Source organism: Corvus brachyrhynchos, unplaced genomic scaffold, assembly GCF_000691975.1.
Source record: "Corvus brachyrhynchos isolate BGI_N302 unplaced genomic scaffold, ASM69197v1 scaffold71, whole genome shotgun sequence".
Lineage (NCBI taxonomy): Eukaryota > Metazoa > Chordata > Aves > Passeriformes > Corvidae > Corvus > Corvus brachyrhynchos.
This window is the reverse complement of record NW_008237609.1, coordinates 1,001,977-1,015,106: the sequence shown is the minus strand read 5'-3', so window position 1 is coordinate 1,015,106 and position 13,130 is coordinate 1,001,977.

Here is a 13,130-nt window from a genome sequence, read left to right as displayed (position 1 = left end):
GATATATGGATTGATATAGATATATCCAGACATGTTTAGGCAGTAACTGGCGCCCAGTAATGGAGGAATATGGTACACAATTGGTACACAATATGGTATATGGAGGAATATGGTACACAAATAAAACAGTAGAGAAAATGTAAGGTATTTAGATTTTTAAAAAGTTCAATATGTTTATTCTTTGAATTTTCCTATCATACTACATGGTTTAGCGCAATTGGAAGATCTAAAAATGAAGAAAAATTTTTAAAAGGGTAATGAAGATTCCACTGTTTGTGTCATAAAGCCATTTCTCAGAAAGCTTAAGCTTTCTCGAAGCTTTGCAAGCAAGATACATTTATGAAATTTAGTCGGGAAGTATATAATTATATGTTGGATCACAGGCTACATCAGTAATGTATAATACAGAGGTCATCCAGGAAAGGGTAGTTCTAAGCAAAGGTCTTCCAGGGAAATTCTCTTGCCTTTCAACCTTCACCTCCTCCTTAAACCTACTCCTGTCCCCTGCAGAGTTATTGAGAGACCATGAATGACACTCGTTCCCTCACCCTCTATTTAATAAAGTACTGAAATTGTGTATTATTATTTTATTGACATTTTAACTTTTACATATAATAATTGCATGATCAACATTTTGCGTGATTAATGAGAGAAATCAAAAAGATTGGTGAATGTTTGATTTACTTGTTAAATTATAATCAGCAAAACAATTCAACTGAAAAAATCCCCTACTTATACCAGTATTTCTCACAAACATTGAATTTTTATCTGCACCCAAAACAAAGTCTTGGCAAAAACCCTTGTAAAAGCCTAACAAAGGGATCAAGGATCTTGGAAGATGCTGCTCTACTTACTTGGAGACAAGTTCCCTTGCTGAAAATATCAAACATATCAAAACCAGATCCTTGTTACCTCTGGGCACTTCCCTTGGGACAGTAACTAACACATTTTTGTTTCAATATTCTATCTCAGTTTCCCAGGCATTAAAACGGGTGAAATTAAAATGCTTTATGTTGATATTCAGAGTACTTTTAAAAGGAAAATCAAGTCCATTAATTTCAAATACTGTGTACTGGTTGCTCTTTCACACAGGGTGGGTTGAGTCAGACCTTGGTGCCAGAATTTCAAGTCTCTCTCTGTTTCTAGATATGACACTGAATGCATGTTTATGCTTTAATTAAACATGATTTTTGTTGCTCCAATGCCCTGTAGCATGTGCAATATGAATATTAAATCATGAAAACTACTACATTTTTTAATAACTTGGCAAAACAGAGAAAATAATAGAAAAATCTTTCATGTTTGTCATAAACATGCCATTAACTTTACTTCATTTGACGGAAATACATATTAGTTTCAACTCTGTTAAAAACATTTATCTAATCAGAGGCTTTTAATATTTTCTGTTCTAATCTAACAACTAATGTAATCATTATCCCAGCAAACACTGTATATCCTCTGATAGAGTAAATCTTACTAAAGGTGGAGAGGTTATATTAAGTTTCATCTGTCACTTCCCTGAATATTTGATTCTTTTATAAACAGAGTGTTAAAGACACTTGCATATTTGTGTATGAAGTCCAAAAATGCAGTTGTTCAACTGATGTTAAAAGTCTAAAATTTCATAAAAGAAGATGGAATATTTTCATTAGATAAGATTTCTTGTCAATAAACATTGGTAACAAAGGGGAAACCAGTTCTTTTTCTAATTCCATATTTTGAGACAAAACTGAAGGATCAAAATAAGAGCAATAAGCATGTTATCATCCTATTATTATGAAGTGTATCTCAGTTATGCTGAACTATAAGACATAAACGACAGGAAAAATAATCTACTTAGTTGGAATAAGTGTCATACAATATTTTGTGTAAAAATAAAAAAACATTCAGGATAGAAATCCCCAAATTATTATTATTATGCTAAATATCTAACAAATATCACTTGAAAAATGTAAGCTATTCACTAAATAAACCAAAATATTAAAAAAAAAAAAAAGAGGATAATATTTCATACAACTCTTAATTTTATTTATTTAATCTTGTCTCAGGCACCATAATATTCAAGTGTTACACAATTACCACAGTACAAAGCACTGAAACAAAATTCAAAAAGCTGATATCTAGCCAAGACAGCATCAATCAAACCTCCTACCAAAAGAAATCAATTGCTCAGAGGTACAAAGAATAGGAAAAAAGAGAATATCAGGAATGAATTACACAGTGGAGAGGGCAAAGAGTGGTCAAGAATAAGCCACCCCAAATCATGGCTTTTACAGTATTGTCGGTGTTCACAGGACTTTAGATACCAAACCCTGTGTAACGCTATAGCAGCAGATTTCAAGCATAAATACTGCCACGTCTGCAAGAGCAGTGACAGGAGGGGACAGCATCCCCAAATAAAGTTAAGCATAGATAACCTTCTCCCCCTGCCCCAATACAGGAAATGCTGGCATATTCTGTTTAGTATATTTACCTTTTAAGAATGAGGCTATAAGCATGGAATGAGGTCAGAAAAGGATTTTCTTTTTTTTTAAAGCATGACACATATAATACATAACCCAGATAATCTTCCCACAGACATTTGAGAATTGACCATAAAGTGAATAAGCCTTGCAGCACAGCAGAAGTGAATAGCTCATTGTTCTCCAGAAGTACAAATGAGAGGCAGGTTCTCCATGAGCTGCAGCTTCCAGGTCAAGGAGTTCTGTTCAGGGTCAGACTGTGACAGCGTAAAGTTTGGTAAAGGACAGAAACATATTATAGCTGTTAACTTCAGCAATGTCACTAGAACAGAAATTGTAACATCATAGTAGGTATCTGAGACACTTTCCTCTCTCAAAGAGGGATACCCAGAACAGCTGAAATTGGTTAAGTGAGTAACAGCAGAGAAAAAAGGTTAGGTAAAGTCCCATGCCTTCTTTAAGTTGACATGTCTCCCTGGGACTTTGGAAAAGCACTTTGCCACCTAAGAATCCACACCACAAAAATTATTTTTGAAGGAAAGCTCCTCCATATTTTTTTCCCAAAGAATTTAATAATGCCCTTCCTTCCAATTACAAGAAAAAGATATCACTGTGTAGCCACAGACATAGCAGACTTCTCAAACCTACTTCTCACAGTGAAGCACTGCAGCCAGTTTGGGTGTATATATACCAGCAAATAAAAAAGGACCAGGAACCAGTCTCTGGCTTGATGCCACAAGACCATCTGACTGACAGATTTTATACTCCTTAGGACTAGTCTCCTATAGAGACATTTGCCCTGCAGTCAGCATAAGAAGGGTATCAACTAACAGTGAAGCACTGTGGACAGCAAGGATTCAGTGCTGAAGTCTGCTCTGCTGTTATCTTTTATTTAGAGAATTCTCCCCCCACTACTCTGGGGAAGGAGCATTGTTTTCCCTCCCTAAGAAATTATGCAAGAAAAAAACATTTGTAAAAAAGGATAACAGAATGTATTACACTAGTTGACAGAAATCAGGAAAAAATATGCTTTTGGGACACAAACTTTTTTACATTTCTGTCATAGAAGCTTCAGTCTTGAAAGCTAAATAGACTGAAGAAATTACTGTCATTTTAACCTGTTTATCAGGTATGCCTTACCATGACAAGGTGAATTTGAGATTTGTTGGGCCAGAAAGAAAGCACAAGCTGGGAATATGGCTTTCTAGTCCAGTGATGCTGGCTGCTCAGTGATTCCAGGTTCTGTTCCCCAAAAATATCTGGCATTTTGACTTATAAGCCAATGATTTCTGAATGCAAACTCAGAAACATGATTGCAAGCAGGAACAAGAAACACAGGACTCTCCCACTAAAATAGGTGCTCTAAATATTCACACTCGGTGGAGGTGTTCATAACTGCTACTGTCATAGTGACTAGAACCTTCTTCCAGGAGGATGCGATGGAACAGGGACTGCCTGTGTGGATGTTCTAGCCACTAGAGACACGGGGAAAAAAGAACATCATTTTTTTTCAGGGAGAAAGACTTCCCTTGCATTTTGTAGGCAACTTGATAGTGCTGGAATGAAATCAGTGAGAAAAGCCATTGCGTGGAGCTCCAGTGAAGCTTAAATAGAGAAAAGCTCAATTTCTGAAATGAAAAGGAATATTGGGCAAGAACTAGGGCATCTTAGTGTGCCTCCTGCTGTTCTTGGAAAGTGACAAATCAAGGTGCCCAGTGAGTAACAAATATTTCCAAGGGTGCTGTTTTTATCTAATTTCCTTCTGAGTCTTGGATCAGGTGCCTAAATCTACTCTTAGAAACAGTACTGCTCTAAAGGTATAGTCACCCAGGGTGAAACATTGTCTATGCAGTGGCACACACATATCTGCATTCTACTGTAACCTTTGTTATCAGCTTAGACAAAATCATTGAGCAAATCACACTAATGTTGTCCCCTATCATTACCTAGTTTAGGTGTTGTGACTGCACATCACCACTGAGAGGACAGAAAAAAATGAAGATTTGGCAGCCTGGGCTGGCAGGCAGGCTTTCCTGAATTTAGATGCTAGTCACTGTGACTGAGTAACCTGAATAATGTCTAGCTTAATTCATCATTTACAAAATAAGGAATTGATACCAAGCTCTGCAAAAAGGGGCAAAGAGATGTATGATGATGAGGCAGACAAAAAGAACTAAATCCATGTCAAATGCTCTTACAATTTCATGAATGGCTGCTCGGTACTGACCATTGCCCACCTGCTTCTTGTAGCCTTCACCACTCAGGGGACCCCGGTTTCTGATAAATTTCACCTAGCTTTCAATCCTGTTTTGAGTCAAGTTTCAGGCTCTGAATCAGAAACCTAAAAATTATACCAGGACAAATATCTTTCTACGATGCCATTCCTCTGGCAGATGAAACAGATGAGACACTTTCCTCATCAGCAAAAAATTAAAATTATGCAATAAGAAAGTGTTGTCCATCTTAGCAGTGAGATATTGAGTTTAGTCATGAGGGTGCCAGACCAATTGTGTCAGTGCTAAACAGACAAAGAGGTGGGGAAAAGTGTGCAATCTTTGTGTACTCAAGTATCGACTCTAGACCCTGAATTTCTAATTAACTCCTCAAAGTTTGTTGCCATTTTTACTTTGATGTTCTGTCTAAGTGCACCATCACACAAGCAAAGAAATAAATAGTGAAGACATTTAAATGACTGCAAAACAGTAAAAGGAAAAAAATCCCACAACAACGATGGAGGTCAAAACTTTGTTTTATCTCTTTCTTGGAACAGATCTGAATAAGTACAATGTTAAAAAATAGTATCTCCAGCAATGCTACGCATGTGAACACTGCTTAGATTGCACTAAGACATGGCTACAGTTGTGCTAAAAATGGTGTTCTAACCATCCACGAATTTAATGTACAGAATGTTACCATATTCTTGGCAAATTCCTTCACAAGGTTAGGACTGAGGTGAGTACATATGTTAATGCTCACCAGACCCTTCATACAGATATTCTGTACTGAGTACTTCTCTTAATATGAATAATAGAGCTTATTACTGCTTTTGTGACCTTCTGAGTAATGCAAGTATGCTATGCAAAGATATAGCCTTAAATTCATATTTGTACTTTTTTTTTGCTATAGGATTTTTGTTTTGTTCAGCATAAAGCACTAACTTTAATCCTGAAAAGGGCTTGTTACATGATTCTACATTGTACCACAAAATTGTACCACTTGTGAAATGGGGTAATTTTATTTTGCCCTTCTGGTAAATGGCTTTGGGGTTTGTAGAAGAAACAAGCACATTTATTTTAACTGTTGGATGTTAGTCTCTGCATGAAGTCATAGTAATTGTATCTTTTACTATGCCTCTATTTAAGCACACAATATATATGTATATGAATAAAATGGAATGTAATTTTGGCCTTTAAGTCTTGGCTCTGGCATGTTGCATTACTCACTTTGTGTCAGTCCTGTGTAACATGATACAGATCTGCATTCTGGTATCACTAGTTTGGTCAGAACCAGTGTTTGTTTTACCATCTTACAAAAGTAATAACTCTTACAGCTGTCCAGATAGATACAAATCTCACCTTAAACATTCAGAATGAATCCTAAGATGGTTTGCTGGCACCCAGAGGGGAAACTCTAGTGCTCTTGCTCCTTTCTTCTACCATGGCCTGAGCACTGAGAAAAACAATATTTACAATCGAGTGAGTTTCCAAACTGCCTAACTTTTCAGATGTGTGTTTTTTATATGTTAAATATGGTTCAGAAGATTAAAGTCTTCGTTTTAGGCAAAGAAAGGAAATAATGTTTCCTGTCCCATTTGCCAAGCTAAGTGAACAACTGTTCCAGCACAATTAGAATTGTTAATTGATTTGAAAACATAGGGCTTTGAAGGTGGAAAACTGCTGACATTATTTCAATGGGGAAATGCACTCCTGAGAGAGAGCACTGCAGTACAATTTCTCTCCTTGTTTTGTTGAATATACATCTATAAAAACACTGTGAATCATGCAGTAAAAACTTCTGTGCTGATATCATAAATCTCTGATAATAAAAATTTCATTGTTGAAACAATAAAATAGACTTTTATTATAACACAGAGTATCCACCTAAACATTGTCCTTTTAGCTTCTTTGAGTTAAATGTATGCACAGTTTTACAGTCTATAAACAGATCTGGAATAAAAGTTAATAAATGTCAAAATTTGCATTTCAAAAAATTCTTGCTGCATTTTAGGGAAGATCAATCTATGAACCTTTCAACATTATGTCAAATGAAATGCTAATTGTACCTTTAGGAATTTCAGAGACAGTGACAAGAAACTAAATGCTCTGTTCCTTTGCATCAGCAAGTCGAGGATAATTGTATATCTACTCTTGTGAACTTCTAAGAAAAAAAGAGAAATGCTAAGGAAAAAGGGTTTTCTATTCTTTAACTCAGGAGGGTAAACTCCTTCAGCCATCCTTCATCAATCTACCTTCAAATAAATTTTGTTAACATGTTGACAATGGACAAATCACACAGAGCTACATTTATTCATTTTATAATAGGTTTGTCAAATGAACTTCAACTAGAGATTTAAGAGTGAGAAACATTTCCATCCAGGAACAACTGACTTTTTCTATCCAAATTTCTAGAACAGTTTTCAGAGTAAATTTCTTTTTTTGGGAACAACTATATTTCTCATCCCTCCTCAAATATTAGTAAAGTACTACCTCTTCTAAGGGTAAAAACACTAAATATATAAAGGAGACACATAAGAGGTTTTTTATATCCTCTCTAGACAAACGTGTAATGCATCCCTTGTTTTGTTTAGGAATCAATCTTAGCAGTTTATCTCTAAGCGGTACAAATTGTATGCCACAGCGGTAAGTGCAAGAGCACACTCATGCAATAAGGAAAACTAGCTGCAAAGTAGCACCTTATTCAGGTTTGCAATGTTTTCCTAGGTATTATCCTACCCTTGCTATATTGAATATATTTCCTACAGCTACAGTGAGACTGTTGAAACGTTCACTTACTGTGTGAAAATTGAGAGGCAGAATAAACCCAGAGAAATGTTTATGCTCATGTTAACCTATTCAGTCAGCTTTATCCTGCTCAGGCCCGGACTAGGCATCTTCTAAGTCTTTAAATGCTTTTACAGCAAACAGTGTGTGGTTTCCAAAACAGAGACCAGTCTCATCCTGCCTTTCTGGCTTATGGTCTATAGGCCCGCATTTGTGCATTTAAGATTGTTCACTGTAAAAACATTCCGAACTATATTTCAGTTATGAGTTATATAACTCAGAAGCACTTCAGAACTAGAACTCATATTGGAGAATCTACTTCTGCTTGTGTTGCTGCTATATATCTGAAAAGGAAGCTTCAGCTCCTACAGTTAGGTATTTGAAATCCTGTTTTCACTTAAGTCGAAGACAGTTTTGTCTTTGGTGTGAATAGGAATTAGGTGGAGCTCCTTTCATTTATAGATCCACAAGAATATGTAACAACTGACATATTTCTAATGTACACTAAATAAATATGAAATTTTGTGTTCAGAAGGGATATATTAAAGTATTTTCAGCCCTGTGTATCTCTCACTGCTACAAGATATGCACTAGTTCAAATTTGACATCCATCAATTTTCTTTCAAGAATGCTAAACTCTATGCCATCCCCATGCTATATAATATCTAGATAATCAGGAAATGTGGTAGACATGGACCTTTCCTACCAAGTACTCTTTTTTATAACAACTATTTTGAAATGCATGATTCCTCTGTTCTTCAGTAAAACTAATTCCTGACCCTGTGTTCTAATAAAATGGTATTCAGCTTCATAGTTACCATAGGTATATTGGAACAAGAAGCAATACACATTAGAAATAAAAGAATATAAGAAAAATATTTTTAAGAAGTGGCATAATCTACATAATTTATTACACACTCCATGCAGTGAATAACTATTCCATATAGCAAAAAACACTGTACTACAACTTCTTGGGACAAGTGTATTTCAGCATGTCAGTCAAAGTTTTAACCATAATTTCAAAACAAATTGAAGTCAATTCACTGGGGCCCTTTCCTCACCAGTATATCTTTCACAAATATAAAGTTTGCAATAAAGTGGATATTTATATTTTTATTTTCCTTTTACTTCATACCTACATTAAAAAAAAAAAAAAGAACAGATAAGAAACAGACAGAACTTTCTTAACCACAATGTTCATCTCTCTTTTTTTTTAAGAGTGAAAACTGTGGGCTAATAAAGACCATTTAAAATAAAAGGGACCATTACTCCTCAGTTTTATATGAGCTTACATGCTTTCATTGTGCAAAGTGTGTTATTAATTTAACATGCCAGATTCATAGGTTTCTGCAATATCAGGTTTGATGTATTCATTATCGGCACTCAGTACATTAATTCACGCTGAAGTCCGGTAAATCAAAATTATACCATCTGGCTTCCTGTTCTTAATGATGAATTTGATGTAGGGGTGATTAAGATTGTTAGGCTTTTGAATTTTAATGTAAAAATTAGGGGATTAAAAAGGCATTTAGAAATGACCAATAGTTAGAATAAACTTACTGACAGGATCTAATTTGTGTACTTGCTAGTAAAGCTCCATTTTAATTAGCAGCCACAGTCTTTCAGCACAAGCTCAAAGAGACAGAAGTTTAGTGATTAAGAAGATGAAGCTGTTAAATTGATAAATTGACCTTGAAATACTTGTAACTGTGGGGGATGGCCTAGTAGTTGTATGGTTGGTATGTTGTGCTACTACACGGGGGAAAGAGGTCCACGATTGACCCTGTAACTCTGCCTTTTTAGATGATTGACCATCTGGGGATGGGACAAATCACAGAGGTGACCCCCTCAATGCCTAAATTCACTTGCTCAATTTGTAAGCAACCAAATTCCATTATTATTCAGTACTTGCTGGCCGACAGCCTGAAATACCACCTCAGTTCTTCAACATCTTACTCACTACCGTTGCCAGAGAGAGGTGCTAAAACAAGGTAGAAAAGATAATGGGGTTGAAACGACATCATAAGGTGAATGATGACCTGTCAGCTTCCATTGAGAGCAGAACAGTCAGGGACAAATTTGGCTCTCACTTGTCAAATGTTCTTGACAGTGTCCAAGCAGTCAAATCTTTGACAAGACAATTCCGTTGTATCTATGATATTTTATTAATCTAAAACAAAGACATTGCATACTGTTGCAGGGAAATTGCTAGAAATATTTAAGAAGACAGATAAAATATGTAAGAGCTATAGCAAGCAAGGGGAAGATAGCTCTCTTAGGGTGTTTGAGCTTGTTAGAGCTGCATGACATCATGTGGAATCGTATTAGGGCCAACAAGCTAAGGTAACTCAAATTCATACACATAGTATAATTGAAATGATAATAATAAAAGCTATTGCTCCCATGTTTTGGCAAAGTTCCAGTTATTTGTACCATCGCAGGAAAATGTTATAATATGTTAGATCTCACCTTCTCATTAAAATTCCTAAAGGTAGTCACTAATATTGGTACACTGTGGCAGGTATGACTTACAAGAGAAAACGAGTACATTTGTACATATCAACAGTTTGAAGGATTCTTATTCCTTGGCAAGTCAGGGAATATTTTAAGTCTTATATTTTAGAGGAAATCGAATCTTGACTAACCACTGCAATTTATGTCATTTTAAATAAGATATATTTGAATAAGTATATTTTTCATGCCCTAAAAAGACTGATGTCTTCTTTTATAAGCTCATCCTGTGACACACTTGAGTAGGTAGGTATATTGATTTTTTTCTTTTTCTGATGGCAATGAAGTGTAAATGGAAAATATCAGACTTGGCAATCACTTAAACCATGTGAAAATTTCAGAGTGAAGGCTATTAGAGTCACTTTGTGATCTCCCTAGATGACCAAGGAAAAAAACATTTCTACATTTCTTCAGATCCTTTGTGTGACAGCTAAGGAGAATAACATTTTTTCTAATATGCCAGTTTTAGTCTCTAGTTGAGAATAACCTCAGTGCTTTCTTATGTCACTAGCTGAGAGAAGATGAAAGACCCAGCCTTGTGTAAATGGCTTTGTCTAACCATCAGTCTTTAGCTCTGCATGGCAGCTGTACTATTGACATTAGCTTGTGCACTGGGTGAAATTGAAGTGAGTTAAATGTGACCTTGGCTTAGTTGTTGAAGTAGAAATGAACTCTACTGGGAGTGAAAAAAAATAAGACCAGTTTCTCTAACTTCATTTTTTCTTTAATGAGTTTAACAGCACTCTTAGGATTTGATACATTTTATAAAAAAGCTTTTATTTCCTTTTCTATTATACAGTGAGTAATCACCATTAGTAAGGTTAGCTTGCCCTTTTAGTATAAAATCCTGATTTTAGGTGTTTATATCCCAATTACTATAAAAAGCAGATCTCTCTCAGAAAAAATCCAGTCTTTTCTCTGTGTTGTCTGCTGTACCATTTCACAAAAACCTGTTACCACACTTATTAATTATAGTTGAAGCACTAGAAAAACTGCCAAATGTTCAGTGTTTCCAGTGACTTTGCATTGTCTTTAGGTTAAATCGAAATTCACTGTAGCACTTGCTGGTAAATCATGTGCTCAATATGAGAAATATGCAGATAAGTGAGGATGGTTTGGAGTCAAACTAGGATTTTCATCTTGTTTATATTCTGTGTTTCTTTCATGTGTACATGACACATGAGATATCTGAAGATGGGCACAAGAATCAGGAACCGCTAGTCATGTTCTCATTCAGATTTTCAGCTCATTGTATATAGGGTTTCAACTGAGGATCATAGAATCATAAAATGAAAATAGTTTGGGTTGGAAGGGATTTAAGGATTGCCTTGTTCCAGCTCCCCTGCCATGGGCAGGGATGTCAGTCACTATATCAGGTTTCTCTGGGCCCCATCCAATCAGACCTTGAGCACTTCCAGGGATAAGGCACCCACAAATTCCCTGGGCAACCTGTTCCTGTGCCTCATTACCCTTACCTGAATTTTCTCCTAACATCTAAATGAAAACTCTTTTCTTTTAGGTTAAGAATATTCCATCCTGTCTGATCACTATCTGCCCACGTAAAAAGTCAGCCTCCTTTTTTATAAGCCCCCTTTAAGTGCTGGAAGACCACACTGAGTTCTTCCCAGAATCTTCTTATCGCCATGATGAACAACCAGAGCTCTCTGAGCCTGTCTTTGTTGGAGAGATGGTCTAGTACTCTTCGTGACCATCCTCTGTACCCACACTAACAGATCCATGTTTTTCCTATGCTGAGGATCTCAGAGCTGGATGCAGTACTCCTGATGGGGTCGCAGGAGAGCAGAGTAGAGGGGGAGAATCACTGCTGAAGGTTGCAAGCACACATTACTAGATTTTCATCCAATGTCTCCACGGGGCTGCTGTCAATGTACTCATGTCTGGGATTGCCCCAGTCCTGATGCAGCACTTTGCACATGGACCTGTTGAACCTTGTTAGGTTGTCATGGACCCACTTTTCAAGTTTGCCCAGGTCCCTTTGGATGGCATCCCTTCCTTCTGTTGTGTCAACTGCACCACTCAGCTTCGTGTTATTTGCAAACTTGCTGAGCTGCCCTTGATCTGGTTGTCTCAGTCATTGATAAAGATTTTAAAGAGCAACGGTCCCAAGACAGAGCCCTGAGGGACACCATTTGTCACTGGCCTCCTCCTAGGCATAGAGCCATTGACCAGATCTTTCTGGGTGTTTCCATCTAGCCATTTTCTTATCCACCAAACAGTCCACCCTTCAAACCCATGTATCTCCAATTTAGAGCTAAGGATGTCGTGTAGATTTTTTTTTGTGTGTCAAAGTTCTTACAGAAAGATTAGATGACAACAGTCGGTCTTCCCTTTTTGACCATCGCAGTCACTCTGTCATAGAGTACTACCAGGTTGACCAGGCACAATTTGCCCTTGGTGAAGCCATGTTGCTTGTCTTGAGTCACATCCTCACCTTGTTTGTGCCTTAACACAGCTTCCATTAGGATACGTTCCATGGTCTTCCCAGAAGCAGAGGTGAAGTGCATTGGTCTGTAGTTCTTTCAATTTTCCTTATCGCCTTTTTAAAAAAGGGTGTGAAGTTTCTATTTTTCAGGTCACTGAGGTTTACACCTGATTGCCATGACTTTTCAAATAGGATGGAGAGTGACTTTCAATCACATGAGTCAGTTCCTCAGGACCCTGGGGTCATCAGTGGCCAGAGACTTGTGCATATTGAGTTTCACCAGGTGGCCTCAAACCTACTCTTTTCTTACAGTGGGAGGGACTTGGCTCCCCTACTGCCGACTTGGAGGTTCAGGGACTTGAGACATGGGAAGCCTGACTGCCTTTGAAAACTGAGAGGAATAACTTGCTGAGTACCTTGGTTTTCTACATATCTGCTGTCACTAGGGATGTACTGTGATACATGAATCAGATACTTGCACCAGTCCACAAGACAATCTCAGTGAAATCAAACAGAAGTGTAAACTTCACATTCAGTGTTGGGGTAATTAACTAGACATATTTTATAGAAAAGGAGTTCAGAGGAAGCTGCATAGCTTACCAGTGAACTGGAAGATGAGCCATTCTGAGGCTCTGTGACCCCAGAACCATTACAGGAGGAAGGAGGCCAGAAATTTTCAGTAAAAAAACAGTCACAGAGAAACAAATCTTTCTC